The sequence below is a fragment of the Pelodiscus sinensis genome, chromosome 1 (assembly GCF_049634645.1).
Source record: "Pelodiscus sinensis isolate JC-2024 chromosome 1, ASM4963464v1, whole genome shotgun sequence".
Taxonomy (NCBI): Eukaryota; Metazoa; Chordata; order Testudines; family Trionychidae; genus Pelodiscus; species Pelodiscus sinensis.
In genome coordinates this window covers 132,933,905-132,948,999 of record NC_134711.1, presented here as the reverse complement: position 1 = coordinate 132,948,999, position 15,095 = coordinate 132,933,905, and the positions used below count along the sequence as shown (strand labels likewise).

At 48.5% G+C, this 15,095-nt stretch overlaps 1 long non-coding RNA gene across 1 annotated transcript; it reads right to left on the bottom strand.

The window, feature by feature from the left end:
* Window positions 1-8,484: 8,484 nt before the first annotated feature.
* LOC142826752 (uncharacterized) lies at window positions 8,485-14,861 on the bottom strand. Its single transcript, XR_012900986.1, has 3 exons — window positions 14,718-14,861; window positions 10,088-10,690; window positions 8,485-9,850 (listed from the first exon to the last, which is right to left on the bottom strand). It is a non-coding gene; the product is annotated as an uncharacterized LOC142826752 (long non-coding RNA).
* Window positions 14,862-15,095: the final 234 nt, after the last annotated feature.

Sequence of the window (15,095 nt, the reverse complement as noted above, 5' to 3'; positions counted from 1 at the left end):
GGCTTGGAGAGTATTATTTTGTTTTAAAAAACATGCAGAAACCCTTCCCCAATAATTAAATCTGGCTTTGTAATTAAAGAATCTTGCTTTGACCTCTGAAGAACTATTAATTTAAATAATAAACAAACACAGCTGGATAAAACACTGAGGTTCTTAGAGTCTTCTCACAGCACTGGGTAAATGTAAATGACCATTGACTAAATTCATGCCATGCCATTTAATGCACCACTGGAAGGCATTCAGATTTGTTTTTAAATTCAACATATGTTAAAAATGTACATACTACACCGGTTCAGAAAAGAGTGTCTGTACATCTGGGTAGGGTGCTTAAATTATTCACAACTACAAAGTTTGTTCTAAAAGTCAAAGATACGTGAAGCACAAAATCAGTAATAACCCAGATTCAGAGGAATAAATTAAACAATACAGTTTGTGTATCAGCATACAAGTACTCAGGTACACCACTCATGAAAAGTTACATAATGGGCTAGTTGTGGAAAGCAAATATATCCATGAGTAAAGGTTACCCCTCCCTGATTGAGAATGTAGGGCAGGTTGTCTCTTAGAAAATACAGTCCATCAGGAAAATATTTGAGTTACTTTCCCAGCTATCAACTTAAAAAACAACAAATGGTCTGGTAGCACTTTATAGACTAACAAAACATGTAGATGGTATCATGAGCTTTTGTGGGCACAGCCCACTTCTTCATATGACCAGAGTTATGAGTTTAGGATGTGCAGCCTCAAAATAAATAGGGAAAAGAGGGGGCGGGGGGAAGAAAAAGGGAAGGAGGTGGGAAACAAGGAGCAGAGGGCATGAAAATATCAAAGGCTATGTCTAGACTGCAAGCCTCTTTCGAAAGAGCGTCTAGACTGCAACCAGTACTTTTGAAACAGCAAGCCACTTTTTCGGAAGAAAGCACCCAGTCAGTCTGGATGCTCTCTTTCAAAAAAGCACAGTTTGCATTACATAGTGCCTTTTTTTGAAAGAGCACTTTCAAAAAAAGGAGTTCTTCCTCATAAAACAAGGTTTTCTGCAGTTAAAAAAACTGCCGCGTTCTTTCAATTTACTTTTGAAAGAATGTGGTGGCAGTCTAGATGCAGGGGAAGTTTTTTCAACAAAAGGCCACTTTTTTTTGAAAAAACCCTGTAGACTAGACACACCCAAAGGGAAAAACAAGTAGGCAGAGCTGGTGGTTTCCGACCCCTTCTCTTTTTCCTTCCCCCCACACCCCGCCTTCCTCCTCCCCTATTTATTTTGGGTCTGCACATCCTAAACTCATAACTCCAGTCATCTGAAGAAGCGGGCTGTGCCTACGAAAGCTCATGATCCCATCTACATGTTTTGTTAGTCTTTAAGGTGCTACCAGACCATTTGTTGTTTTTTAAGCTTATCCTGTGCAGACTAACTTGGCTACCCCCTGAAGCGTTCCCGACTGTGTTTCTCATTGGCACTCCAGTTCATCCCTCCCAATATATCCAATGTCCAGTGATGTGTTTCAGGTGGTGTTTCCCACCACTACCTACTATAATGAAGTTGTTATAAGAATGCTAGAATAAAACAGACTTGATGTCTTTTCTCTTTCCTTTTCTTTTTTCTCATTCCTCAGAGGTGAGCTTCACTACCTACATCAAGTACTAAAGTACATCCTCCTCCCTCTGGCTCTGGTTCTTTTCTCTTATCTTTCTGTCTCTCCCCAGCCAACCATCTAAATATTGTAAACAAAGGCAGGTAAATCTCCTTCTTCCTTCAGTCCCAGACATTCACCTGCTGATTCCATTCCACAGTCTTTACCATCCGCCCTGTCTTCTTCCCTCAGTCCCAGACATCCACCTGCTGATTTCTTTACCTCAGGCTTTACCATCCGCCCTGCCTCCATTCAGATGGAGAGCAAACCAGAACCAAAGAAGCCCCAGGCTCTCACACTTGCTAATCACCCATGAATGCCTGGGTGGGAGCCAGCCCCAGGGGAAGGGAGAGTGAGTGTGGGGGCTGAGCTATAGGGGGAACCCTGCTCCAGTCCAGAAGAGCCCCACAAAATCAGACAACATTCTCAGCAGGGATCAGCTTGGGGTTTCCAATACCAGAGTGGCACCGGAAGGACAAATTGACTCACCTAAAAAGCATGTGCCAAGTGCATGGGTTTGGCTTCTGTGCTGTATTGCACATCTGTGGGCACAACATTACCTGCAGACTCCATGCCCACTCCAACAGGAGTGCAAACCATTCACTTAGCACATACTTCTCCTTTGTTCTTTTCTGATCTGCGCTGGTCACAACAGGATAAATAGGCTCTATGTAGGTCAGTACTTGGACGAGAGATATAGGGAAAATATGGGTGTTGCAGTGTGGATGACTCCTTAGAGTGCATCTATACTGCACCTGGAGCTTGAAATAAGCTATGCAATTTGAACTATTGTGTAGCTTATTTTCAGTCCATTTTGAAATAACCCAGTATTACGAAACGTCCCTTACTCCTTGTCAAATGAGGTTTACAGGGACATCGGAATAGTGAGCCTGTTATATTTCAAAACAACAGGCTTACTGGTATCCTGAAATAGCTCCTCAGTGTACATGTAGCCTTAAGGAGCAAGTTCCTCTGAAACAGTACTGAGACCATGCCCTGCTTCAGTAGGGGGCATTCTTCCCTGAACAACCACTAACCCAAATGGCCCAGTGTGGATGTAGAGTTCATTGTACCATCTTTTGAATGAGATACAAAAGAGGCTCTGGCTACCTGAGGTCTTGAGAGATCACCTAGCATTTTTCGAAAGAATCGGAATGTGCAGGTATTTCAACAGGACATAAGTATAAGCTATTCTTTATCCTCAGCCCTTAATTGTTTGCCTAGTGTTTCTCTGTGCTGTTAAACCATTACAGAAAGGGGGCTGGTGAGATAATAATTCTGAACCCAATGTGTAGAGCATCTTGGACCTGCAGAGCGTAAGTCACAACACTCCCCCCACCCCGTGACGTGAGGGTGACCATGCCCAGCACCGTCAGAGCCGCTGTGCTTGCACAGAGGCCATGGTCAGGATGTCTGGCTCTTCCCTGGCCTGGGAGCTGCCCCAAGACCGCACCCATGCCCCTGTGCCGTGTATAGTGCGGCGAGGTGGGGAGGAGATGTCCCCTGCCTCTGTGTAGATGTCCCCTGCTGGGTCCCGCCCCGGGGTCAGGAGCGTGTCAAGTCTCTTCACACATTCATGTGTCTATTGGGCCACGCCCCCTGGGTGTCACGCAGCTGGAGCCACCAGCCCAAGGGTGGCATGGCACGTGCTCGCACGTGCACAGGTGGCTGCGTGCTCCGTGGGAGGCATGGCCCACATGCGCGGTCCCTGGTCTCCCTACCTGCCACCTACCCAGGCAGGGGACAGTGCTGGCACTTACCCGGTATGGCCTCTCTGGACGACCCTGCCAACTCTGGTGCCGGAACAGCTGGTGGTGGCCCCTCCAGTGCGCCCAGGTCAGGGCCCTCCGGTCCTGGCTTGCTGCCTCCCGGGCTGGCATGGACCGCCCCGCCCCCCAGGAGTTGGTCGAGGGCGGGAAAGTAGGGGCAGGGGGCAGCCCCTGCTGCAGCGCCACCCCTGGTGGCCCTGGCATATGCCTGCTGCAGCTCTTTGACTTTCAGGCGCACCTGCTCCTGGGTGCACCTGTGTCCTGTTCGGGAAGTGCGCGGGCTGCTCCCCTCCCACAGCTCTGTTGTGTGCTGTGGGAGGGGGCACCGGCACCGGAGGGGTGAGTCGAGCACAGGGGTTTCCCTGCACTGTGGGCTCGGGGGTCGGCCCCGGGGTTTGGCCTGGGGCAGGCACCCACAGGGGTTTGGCTGCACTGCAGGAGGGGAGGGGGTTGGCCGTGCCATGGGAGGGGGGGTTGGCCCCAGGGCAGGTACGCAAGGGGTTTCCCTGCGCCGCGGGGGCAGGAGGGGAGTCGGGGCCAGAGGAGGCATGTGCTGGTTTCCCTCTGGGGCGGGGGGGGGAGGGGGAGAATTCTGGGAGGAGGCAGATGCAGGGGACTCTCTGCTGTCACTGGCACCCCGCCCCCTGTCCCCACTTCCTGCTACCCACTCCCCAGACCTCACTCCCCTGTCCCCAGCTACAGAACTCTGTCCCAATTCCTGTCCCCACTCCCCAAACTCTGTCCCCATTCCCATCCCCAGCTACAGAATTCTGTCCCCACTCCTCTGTCCCCAGCTACAGAACTCTGTCCCCATTCCTGTCCCTACTCCCTGAACTCTGTCCCCACTGGCACTCTGCCCCCAGCCGCAGAACTCTGTCCCCACAAAATGTATAATTATAAATGCTTCATTGTAGATTTAACTAGCATGAATAAAAAACAGACCATTTATTTCATAACTATAAACACGTGATTTTAATTGTATGTATCACATAATTTAAAAATAAACTGTTTATCAGAGTGTGTAAGTAAGGGCTGGGAATAGCAAGTGATGGACAGGAGGAGAATAGAGAGGGCGGGGCTTCAAGGAAGGGGCGGGGCTTCGAGGAAGGGGTGGGCCAGTAGATCTTCGCTTGTTCTGAGATTTAAAAAGTGATCTTGGGTGTAAAAAGGTGGTAGACCACTGCTCCAGCTAGTTCAAATTAAGTGGCTACACAGCACTTAATTCGAACTACTTAATTCGAATTAGGCGTTACTCCTCATAGAAGGAGGCTTACCAAGTTCGAATTAAGAGCTCTGCTATTTCGAATTAAATTCGAAATAGCAGTTTGCATGTATAGCAGCTATTAAAGTTAATTTGAACTAACGGCTGTTAGTTCGAATTAACTTTGTAGTGTAGACATACCCGAATAAACTGGTCATGTGGGCAATAATACTGGGCAATTACAGCAATAAAACTCCAATTCTTCAGGCCTCAGTGGAGCATGTCTGGGGTAAACTGGGCAGTGTTCCCAACTATGGCAGGAGATTGGGAAATGGATCATATATGTCCTGGGTTTAGGGGGAGCCCTTCTTGGACTTTGTCTGCGCTAGGAAATTTAGGACCCATGGGTGCAGCTCTGCTCAGGATGCAAGTAATGAAAACTGTAGCATAAGTGCAGCTCAGGCATTCTTACCATATATCATGTAACCCAGATTAGAGAAGGTCTAGCTGATCTGATGATAAAATCACAGAAGCTGGTCTAGAAGCGTGTTCCCACAGTTGTAACTCTAGGAGCTAACACTGATGCAATAGAAAAGGTGGGGAAAATTCAGGAAATCCACAGTGTACCCAAGGACCTCCAGGTTATATCTTGCCCCTCTGCCCACAGTTGGTGTAAGACCGTCCTGACATTTCATTCTACAGGACTTTGTTCAGTCCTAGTTCCAAATAACACTATGTCCATGCCTTCCTTTGGGCTCGCTATTCCAGTCTATCCAGTCTATTAGGAAATGTGGAATTAAACCACTTTGTCAGTGTGGATGATAATGAAAGAACAGACCCCGCAAACTCTTGACCCTGGGGTTTGTCCATTTGCTTTCCTGCCTGCATATTTTCACACTCATTACCTGCCAGTGACAGCTTAGGCCTGAGACTGCATCTCCACTGTTAACAAAGGGCTACAATTATCCTGTAATTCTCAGGTGATCAGAAGCCTATGTTAATAGAGGGAGAGAGCTTTGTCCTTTCTCTGACCTGCTTCCCCAAGGAGTCAGAGAAAGGAAAATAAGATTATAAAAAGAATGACAGGCTAATTTTTAAGTGTCCTCTGAAGAAGTGGGTTGTGTCCATGAAAGCTCATGATGCCATCTACATGTTTTGTTAGTCTTTAAGGTGCTACCAGACTATTTGTTGTTTTTTAAGTTTTTCCTGTTACAGACTAACTCAGCTACCCCTCTGAGGCTAACTTTTTATTACTCTTTCAAGCCTGTCTTCCATCCACAAACTCTTTGCTGCTCATCTTGGGATATTTTAGCCAGGGGGTGGGAGGTGGATTAAGAAGAATCGAGCACTGGGGAATCTTGGGTTACCACTGAGTACAGTTATGTGACGGGAGCCCGGCACTGGAATAGCAGGGAACTGCAGGGCAGGACTGAGGGGCACTGGCGGGGCTGTGAGGGGATCCCAGGGCTGGAATAGCAGGGGGCTGCAGGGCAGGGCTGAGGGGCACTGGCAGGTTTGTGAGGGGAGCCCAGAGCTACAGGGCAGGACGGAGGGGAGCCCAGGGCCGGAATAGTGGGAGGCCAGGCTGCAAAGTAGGGTTGAGATTTTTTTTTTAATTTAAATTTAAGAAGTTCCAACCTTGATTGTATGGTTTGCTCTCCACAGCCTAGGAAATGCTTGTCTTGTCTTTTCATTTGTATTTGGTTTAATTTTACATTATTTTGTGCCTCATTTTGTACCTCTTTTTTATGCTTGCCCAGAAGCACAATAAGTACATGGATAAAGTCCATGTTCTGAGGAGCCTGTCAGACACTCCTCACTCACTCCCATTTTGGGGCTCTCCACGGCTCTGGCTGGCTTGAGTTCGCTGACCTCCAAACTATAATATTCTCTGCCCGCAGCTCAACAAGGTGGGGCATTCCTTTCTATCTATGGAAAAATCAAACAAAACCAAAGGAATGACTTCTGCTCTGACTGACAGGGTGCAGTTCACACTCCAGGCAAAGTCCTAAGAGCAACAACAATAGTAGCTCATAACTGAATTTAGGAGCAGTGTAGAAAAGGGGCTATTTTTTTATCTGTGATACATGTTAGAAAAACACAGCCCTCTGTGCTAGAGTCAGACAACTGCTTCAGGCTCGTACGTAAGGGGGCTGCAAAGGGTCTGAAAGCACCCCCATGGTACCCCAAGTAGACATGCTCTGGCCAACCAGGGGAAGGAATGAGCAGGGCGTTGCCCAATCCTCCCTCCCCCGTGCTCCAGCTGGCCAGGGAAGGCTGGGGCTTTTTCTCCCGCTTGCTTGGGGAACCATGGGGGTGCATTTACACCCTTGCAGCCCACATTTACAAAAAAAGTGCCCCCTCCCCTGGAAATTTGTACATACAGGCTTGGCTTTGTATGGTGTCTCTGTATCAGTGGTTCTCAAAGTGTGGTCTGTGGACCACTAGTGATCCGCAGCCACCTCCCAGGTGGTCGTCCCCCCTGCTTCCCCACACAGCGGTTGAGACCGTGCTGCTGCTGGAGCCTCAAGTTTGATCTGCCTCTCTCTGTGAGCTGGGTCTGGGCTTTCTTCACCTCCCCGCTCCACGTACCTCTGAGCCAGAAGCCGAAACTGTTGCTGCAGTCTTGCAGCTACACAGGCCACAAGGCTCTAGCACTAGCTCTGGCTTGCTGCTCGGAGGGCACACGAGGCTGGGGAGATGGAGGGGGCAGGGCGGCTTGGCAAGCAGAGTGGGCAGCAGCATGGAGCCAGGTGCGGGGCCCCACGCTGAGATGCTGCAGATGGCTGAGGAGGCGACTTTGAGCTGGCGGCCGAGAGCTACGGCTCGCAACTGGACAAGCTAACGCAGTCTGAGCAGGGAGTGTGGAACCAGCAGGCCACCACTGGCCATGCTCCCCATGGCACTTCCAACATTGAAACGTAGCATGAGGGGCAGGGCTCTTGCTACATTTCAAAGGAGAAGGTGCCCTTATCAACTAATCAAATAGTCAATGCAAATTATATTGATTAATCTAAATGTAACATTCTTACCCCTGCCATAAATAAAGGAAACATTGAAGCCTTTCGTGTTGGACATAAATTAATATTTTACTTTATTTAAATTATTTAAAGTGAAGTGTGATGAACTAAGAGAACTTTAAAATGCTTAATTTGTTTAATAATTTAAATTTAACTGTTCCTCCTAGCTGCAGCACTAGCAAAATGGCTTGGGCATAATTATGTAATTAATGGTAAGTTTCCATTAGCAACTGGTGATCCGTGGAAAGATTTTCATTGAGCCAGGTGGTCCATGGGTCAAAAAGTTTGAGAACCACTGCTCTATGCTATAAAGTCCCTGTTACAAGATGGTACCATCTTCCTGAGAGAACATATGTCAGTCTTTGTTCCTGGGCATATTGCAACTTAAGACCATATCTACACTCTGAGACAAGGTTGAATTTATTAACGTCAACTTTTTAGCTCCCTATTTTGTAAGGATTATCCAGGGGCAAGAGGGAGTGAGGGATGGAGTGGCACTTGGAGCCCGGTCCTTGGCCAACCCTGCGCTGATGTGTGGGCGGGGGGCATCCTGACAAGGGGAGGGGTGGATTGGGGGACGGGAGGGTTCTCCTCCCAAGCGCTTAGGTAACCTGTCTAACTCCCTGGTTTCTGTCTGTCTATTTGTCTCTTGCTGCAGGTGGTGAGGGCCATCAATGTGGAGCTGCTGAAGAAGCTCGACTGTCTCGGGGACCTGGACAACATTGTCACCGGGTTTGCCACCCTTGGATTCCCAAACTGCAGAGGAGCCTTCGATGGGACACACATCCCAATCCACACACCGCCCCACTGAGCAGCCCAATTTATAAACAGGAAGGGCTACTATTCCATGGTGTTGCAGGCCCTGGTCGACCACCGGAGACATTTTATGGACATTTGTGTCGGGTGGCTGGGGCGGGCACATGATGCCTGCATATTCCGCAACTCCTACCTGTACCACAAGTTGCAGGCAGGAACATTTTTCCCTAAATGGCACCTCACGCTCAGGGACGTGCAGATGCCAGTGTGCATAGTGGCTGACGTGGCCTACCCCTGATGTCATGGCTTATGAAGCCCTACACCAGCCACCTGGATGTGAGCAAAGAGCTTTTCAACATGCATCTTGGCCAGGCTCACATCCAGGAGGAATGCGCTTTCAGCCATCTGAAAGGGAGGTTCCGTTGCCTCCTCGCACACCTGGAGATGGGCAAATGCCACATCCTGGAGGTGGTGGCTGCATGTTGCACCCTCCATAACCTGGTGGAGAGGAAAGGGGAGGCCTCCCTGCTCGGGTGGGGGACAGGTGCTGATGGCCATTTGAGCAGCCCTGGACGGCTGCCATCCGCCAGGCTCACTAGTCTGGTGGCCAAATCAAGAGGCTCTGAGGGAGAGATTCTCAGAAGGAGCCCACTGACCCTCCCCAGGGCCTCCCCCATGGGCGTTTGGCCTGGCCCACCCCTACCTGTTCCTCCACTACCCTCACCCTCTTCCCATAAAGAATACCTACACACCCGGTTTTCTTTGTACACACACACTGATTTTTATTAGAAACACTAGCAGTACAGAAAATGTGCTAACCGTGTATAAACCACCTTTTTCTTGTTACTGTTCAACTGTTTATAAACAAAGTAAATCTGTCACTCAAAAATAAAGATTTTGTTATATAACTGAAATGTCCTTTAACTGGGGTGGTAGGGGATTGAAAACATGGAGGAGGGAGGAGAGGATGAAAACCTGGAGTGGGGAGAGGGCTCAAGTAGGCCTCTGCTTCCCTGATCGCAGGGTCCTGCCACCTTCCTGCATCCTGGCACCGCCACGGCCTTGGGCTCAGGTGGAGCAAGAGCCAGTCCTGGCCTGGGCAGGATGCGGTGGGGGGGGGCAGTTGTTGGGCCTGTGAGGGCTCAGGAGTAGGAGGGGCTGGGGGGGAAGGGAGGGCTGGGGGAGATGGGGCCTGGCTTGTAGGAGAAGTGGTGCCTGTGACAGGGGCAGGCAAGGCTAGGGCCTCCTGCATAGTGGCACAGATTGAACTGCGCTGATGGACCAGCTCATCCAGCAGCCTGTTGAGCCACTCGGCCTCTGCCTCCGTCCTCTGCTGAAGGGTTCTGTTGAGGTCCTGCAGGGATACTACGTGCTCCTTCAGCAGGTCCGTGTAGACCCTCCAGTGCCTGCGGGTGCCACGGGTCAGGGATGGTAGTGGGGTGGGTGTGGTGCTCCCCTGTTGGGTAGAGGGTCCAGCTGTGGAGGAAAAGAGGAGACAATCACTGTCTGTGTGCACCCCTGCTGTCCCCGAGGGCATGCCGTGGCTGTCAGGGGCTCTCCTTTGGACAGGAGACTCAGGGGTGTTACATGTGACACCACATGTGAGTTGGGCAGTGGCCTGACAGCATCAGAGGGGCCCCACAGTGGCAATGGGACTAGATGACTCCCCGCACTGCCAACCCGCCGTGTGTGGTGACCTCTCAAAGCACTCACCTGGTGATTCCTCCCCGATATCCATGGATGCCTGGGAGGCCTCTGGGGTCTGGAGACCGGCTCCTGGGAGAGGGTCCCTGCTGCCTCCTCTTCCTCCTCCTCCGGGTGCTGCTCTCCCGCATCTCCTGCCTGGTTGTCCTCCCTCAGGGGTCGGTCCACGATGCAGTGGGGTAACCCGGACTCCACCACACTCAGTGGAGTCTGGGCTTCCCCACCGCCCAGGATCTGCTCCAACTCCTGGTAGTAAGGGTAACTCTGTGGGGCTGCCCCGGAGTGGGAGCTCTGGTCTCGGGCCTTGGCATATCCCTGCCACAGCTCTTTCACCTTGGCCCTCACTGGTGCCATGGTGCGGGGGTGATGCCCTTTCTTGGCCAGTCCCTGGGCCATGCACCCATATATGTCTGCATTCCTGCGGTGCGACTGCAGGGCCTCTTCCTGGGACCAGAGCTCCAGGAGGTTTTTAATTTCTGGGCCAGACCAGGCTGGTGCCTGCCTTTTGGTGCCCCTGGGTGGGTTCTCCTTACTGTCCTGGGGGCCCTTGAGGCTAGGACATGGCTAGCACGGCTGGCTCGGATGCTCTGGCTGGCTTCCTGACAGCAATGCCTGTGTGGGTGCAACAAAATACAGGGCTATGTAGCACTTTAAAGACTAACAAGATGGTTTATTAGGTGATGAGCTTTCGTGGGCCAGACCCACTTCCTCAGATCAAATAGTGTCTGGGTGCCTGTGCCTTTAAGAGGCTGTGGCCAGGAACCACATAAGTGCTCAACATGTAAAGGCTGGACTGTCTACCAGGGCTTCTTCCTGGAGGCCTTTTTTTCCCAAAAGAACTGGCTCCCAGCGTCCACACACACCTTTTTTCGACAGATCTCTGTTGAAAAAGGCATTATTTCTCGTAAAACGAGGTTTACCACTGTCGACAAAACCGCTGCGTTCTTTTGATTTACTGTCAACAGAATGCAGGAGCAGTCTAGACGCAGGAACAGTTTTTTTGAAAATAGGCCACTTTTTTTTAAAAAAAACCTGTAGTCGAGATACACCCTGGGATAAAGCCAGGACACAGACTCAAGGCATGTGGATACTGGAGCAGAGCTAGATCCTATTTAACATTAGGGATGTAAAATCCCATTTAATTGGTTAATCAGTTAAATGTGATGTTTAACAAATTAATCGATTAAAGGGAAGCGGACAGGGGGCCACTCCAGCCTGGCTGGGCTGAAGCAGCCTCTCCGCCAGTCCCCTACCACTCTCCCCACCCCCCGCCTGCCACAGATGGGCTGGAGCAGCCAGTTTCAGCTCTCATTAGTTATAGAGATGTAGCCATGTTAGTCTAGCCAGAACCAGTAAGCATCACTTTCCTAATTTACACAGCTCCTAACTGTGACCTGAGTATATTTATAATGTATACGCAGCCCCTTGACTTGGATATAATAATAATATAATACTGTGAATTAAAGCTGCAGAGCTATTTAATTGTATGCATGAGTAAGAGAGAGTCCAACTCCAGGTCTGAAATTTTAAACTTACACCTATCTCTAGTGATGGATCTGGGCCCAAATGATGTCCTGAAAACACCATGGAGCCAAAATAAAAACATATTTAAGATGCTTTTAGAAAGGGAGGCCAGATGGACTCCAAATGGATTTCCACAGTTGGAGGGAGAGATTTCCACTTGAGCTGAGTGATTTTGTCATGCAAATAATTTTTTCACTAAAAAAAATGCAGATTCAGGGGAACTGAAACTATTTATGGATTCAGATAGACTTCAGCAAATACTTTTGGCTGTTTTTAAGTTTTGGGGGTTTTGTTTGTAGAATTTTTTTTGAAAGATTAAGTCACTCATTTCAGCATTTCCAGAAGGAAATGTTTTGACTTTTCATTTCACAAATACCTTTTGCTTTGGCATTTCCCTCAATTTTTATTATATAATATAATATAATATAATATAATATAATATAATATAATATAATATAATATAATATAATATAATATAATATAATAAATAAGGTCATTAACAATATTTTTTAAATCTTGAAAGTGAGGGGAAAAACCTTTCATTTTAGGGCAACCCTAAATAAAATGTTCAGCTTTTATTTCATTGAGCAATTAAATAAACATTGTTTTGGTTTGAGCTGAAACTTTTGACTTCTAATTTTTCAAGTCAGTTGCCACACTAAAAAATTGGTTATTCATCCAGTGCTAATTTTCACTTACCGGGGCCTACCACTGGCAAGGTGCAATCCCCTGCTTAGGAACTTCAAACAGTGGGTGATGGCTTAAGGTTGTCTGCCCTTGAAATTTTACAGTTGCGTAGCACTTCTGTGTAGACGCTCTTGGGTTAATCTACCTCCCTCAGAGGTGATCCTTCCCCCACCCCTGCCCTCTCACCACCATGGCTTCTAGGTGTATGTGTGGTGCCTTTTCAAGCCAATGGGTATAACTCAAGGTGGCTTGTCAATGACCCATCATCCCCCTATTTCTACCACTGCTCAAAACCTCGCTCGGCTCCGGGCAATGGCAGTGGGAACTGTTTGCTCCAGGCTGAATTTAACACTTTGTTTCTTTTCTAAATCTCATTAGAAAACAAATCTTTCTCCTTTCTCTCTACCACACTTAGCTTGTGTCTAGACTACAGGGTTTTTTCCAAAAAGTGGGCTTTTAAAAAAAAACTTCCCCTGAGTCTAGACTACCACTGCATTCTTTCTAAATTAAATTGAAAGAATGTGGCAGTGTTTTCGACCGCAGTAAACCTCATTTTACAAGGAAGAACACCTTCCAAAAAAAAGGTATTCTTTCAAAAAAAGGCGTTCTTTAATGCAAACTGTGCTTTTTAGAAAGAGTGCATCCAGACTGCCTGGGTGCTCTCTTTTGAAAAAGCGGCTTGCTTTTTTGAAAGAAGTGGTTGCAGTCTAAATGCTCGCTTTCGAAAGAGTCTTATAGTCTAGACGTAGCCTTGGAGATGTACAGAGAAGAGAAGGGTACAGAGAAGAGCGACAAGAATGATTAAAGGTCTAGAGAACATGACCTATGAAGCCAGGCTTCATGAACTGGGCTTGTTTAGTTTGGAAAAAAGAAGATTAAGGGGGGACATGATAGCGGTTTTCAAATATCTAAAAGGGTGTCACAAGGAGGAAGGAGAAAATTTGTTCCTCTTGGTTTCTGAGGACAGGACAAGGAGTAATGGGCTTAAAGTGCAGCAGGGGAGGTTTAGATTGGACATTAGGAAAAAATTCCTAACTGTCAGGGTGGTCAAATATTGGAATAAATTGCCAAGGGAGGTGGTGGAATCTCCCTCTCTGGAGATATTTAAGAACAGGTTAGATAGACATCTGTCAGGGATGGTGTAGATGGAGCTTGGTCCTGCCTTGAGGGTGGGGGGCTGGACTCGATGACCTCTTGAGGTCCCTTCCAGTCCTATTATTCTATGATTCTAAGTGCCAGTGAAAAGCAATGTGCAGAGGTAGGGATTATTATTATAATAGCATGAAAATTAACATTTGGGTAGTGTACTTTTCAAAGACATACATGCATGTGACTGTAACAACAGGGGTCCATTTATGTCTAATTTTTATTGACACCATAGATCAGTTTTGTCAATTAAAATAATAATGATAATAAATAATATTTTCTTTGTTTATTAATTAAACCCTGAGAACCCAACCCTGAATAAACATGACATCAGATTTTCCTGGTGCTATCCACATACATACCCTAAAAGTTAAGCGTTTGTATAATTCTTTGCAGGGCCTTATTTTTTAAGAAAGTCCATGCTATGATAATGTTGCAATACACGGTGCTTATGCTGGAGCTGTGCGAGGCAGTAGTTTTGCCACTGACATTAAGCAAAGTTAAGATCAACTCCCACTGATCGTTTTATTTATTTAAATTAGGAATGTGAAGAATGCCTGATGGGGAATTGATCGGGCATGGTGACCCAGCCACTGGTTTGTGCTGTTTCTATATTTCATGCATCCCTTTAGCCCGGTTAGCTTTCCCCTGGATGCCTAGGACACAGCCCGGCCACCCACGTTCCCAACAAGTCCCCCCTCCCCATTAATTAAGAGCTCGTCCAAATGGGCTAGTTCTGCGGCCAGCACAGCAAACGCTCCCGCCGCCTGTTTACATGACGTGTGAAGTCTCCGCAGCCATTGCGACACGGCTAGCGCCCAGCTGCGGGAAGCCGCCTCTGCAAGCGCCCCTTGGGGTGGAGGATTCGAACATGCCTCCCAGCGGCCTTCGTTTGCAAGTGAATGGGCTGCCGCGCTACCCTGGCTCAAATTCGCACGGGCTCGCGCTGGGGGTTTCTGCATGTGTGTCTGGTGCCAGGAGGGATTCCCTCCCCCCTACCTTTGCATTCTTTCGGGAGGGGGTGTCTCGTGCCTGCTGTGCCTCGTTCCCCCTCTGCCTGAGTCCACTGGCGGGCGAGGCTATTGCCTTTCTCTAGATTGTTTTGCAGGGAGAAGGGCTACTATGGAAAAAATTCCATGAACCCAAACATTTGGGGCCTGATCCTGCCCCCCCCCTTGCTCCGAAGTCAAAGACAATTTGGCAAAGTTTGTTGACTTCCATGGCTCAGGATCAGGCACCTCACGCCTGCGGTTCTTCTGCATCAACTTACTGTTTCCTGTACCTGTTTTCCAGGTGTGCCTTTCCTTTCAGAGCCAGCCTCTGGACTCCCCTCCCCCTCCGAGTTCCAAGTGGATGTGCTGCGGAGAAACTCCCCCAGGCTGCTCCCCCATCTGATTTGTACAGCGCTGAATGCACAGATGGCGGAAGAGGCACTGTCTCCCCCTATTTATTTTTCATTTTTGTAAAGGAATGCCTCCTCCCGCCCCAAAATAAAATCAAGAGTCTTAAAGTCGAAAGCTAAGCCCCCGTCTCCCGAAATAAGCTTTATTTGACGCTTGTGTGAGGAATGCACTTCTGTGCGCTCTTCCAAGGCTTTTGGAAAATGTGTCTTTTTAAGAGGTTTCTGTTGTTGAGCTCAGGTGGAGGAGGGGAGAGAAAG